We start from the raw sequence: 1,049 nt of genomic DNA on the forward strand, positions 1-1,049 counted from the left end.
ATGTTAAAGCCCTTAAATTATTTTAAAAAAGAAGTTTATCAATCTTGGGATTTTAGTAATTCTTAATATATCTAATATATCCTACTTCTAATGTCCTCACATTTTGACTTCTGAAAAGTTGATTTAAGACATTTTAATACCACACCACACCAACATTAGGGCTTTTTTTATAGATTAATGATTTTACTGCATTTTAAGACTTTTAAGGATCCACGGGAACCCTGGTTTTACTGGTGTGTTAGTAATCTTACCGTCCACCGCCTGATCTTGTCCCACAGAGTCTTGAACTCAGCCCAGTTCAGCTGAGCGTTGCCTGTATTCTGAAAGAAACACTGAAGTCAAGGGAAAACAAAACAGAAAAACACCAAAAATATCAAACATAAATACACCCAGTTACCAGTTTATCAGGCACACCTGACAAAAAACAATGCAGTTTAATAATCAATAAATCCTTCCTTTATGAAGGTCATAATGTTCAGGCTGCTGCAGTTGCAGTTTGTGCTGCTGTTGAATTGTACTGCATTTACCAGTGAGGTGTTTGTTATATCATCTTACCTCAATAACATAAAAGTAGGTGGACAAAATAATAGAAACACCTGTCAGTGTTTTTAAATATATATATTTTTCACGACATCTATTGAATGTCTGTCCGTCCTGGAGGACGGATCCCTCCTCAGTTGCTCTTCCTGAGGTTTCTACCATTTTTTTTCCCTGTTATAGGTGTTTTTGGGGGGCGTTTCTCCTTAGGCGATGTGCGGGTCTAAGGACAGAGGAATGTTGGATTTTTGAAGGATAGATTTGCAGTCTGATTATTCTATTATTGACCCCCTTTCAGAGCCTGGATAGCTCAGTCGGTAGAGCATCAGACTTTTAATCTGAGGGTCCAGGGTTCAAGTCCCTGTTCAGGTGAGAGGAGTTTTGAAGGAGAACTGGGAAAAATATAATAGCATTTAATAGTAAGGGATGCCTGATGCTGTTGCCAGTTGAAACTTGTTCCAGTCCGACTTCTACTGGTGTTCATAGATCATGAGGACTCTGCCATTTCAACC

At 38.4% G+C, this 1,049-nt stretch overlaps 1 non-coding gene across 1 annotated transcript; it reads left to right on the forward strand.

The window, feature by feature from the left end:
* The first annotated feature begins 836 nt into the window (after window positions 1-836).
* On the forward strand, window positions 837-909 carry trnak-uuu. Its single transcript has one exon. It is a non-coding gene; the product is annotated as a tRNA-Lys (tRNA).
* The last annotated feature ends 140 nt before the right edge of the window (window positions 910-1,049 follow it).

This window comes from Plectropomus leopardus, unplaced genomic scaffold, assembly GCF_008729295.1.
Source record: "Plectropomus leopardus isolate mb unplaced genomic scaffold, YSFRI_Pleo_2.0 unplaced_scaffold7363, whole genome shotgun sequence".
NCBI lineage: Eukaryota > Metazoa > Chordata > Actinopteri > Perciformes > Serranidae > Plectropomus > Plectropomus leopardus.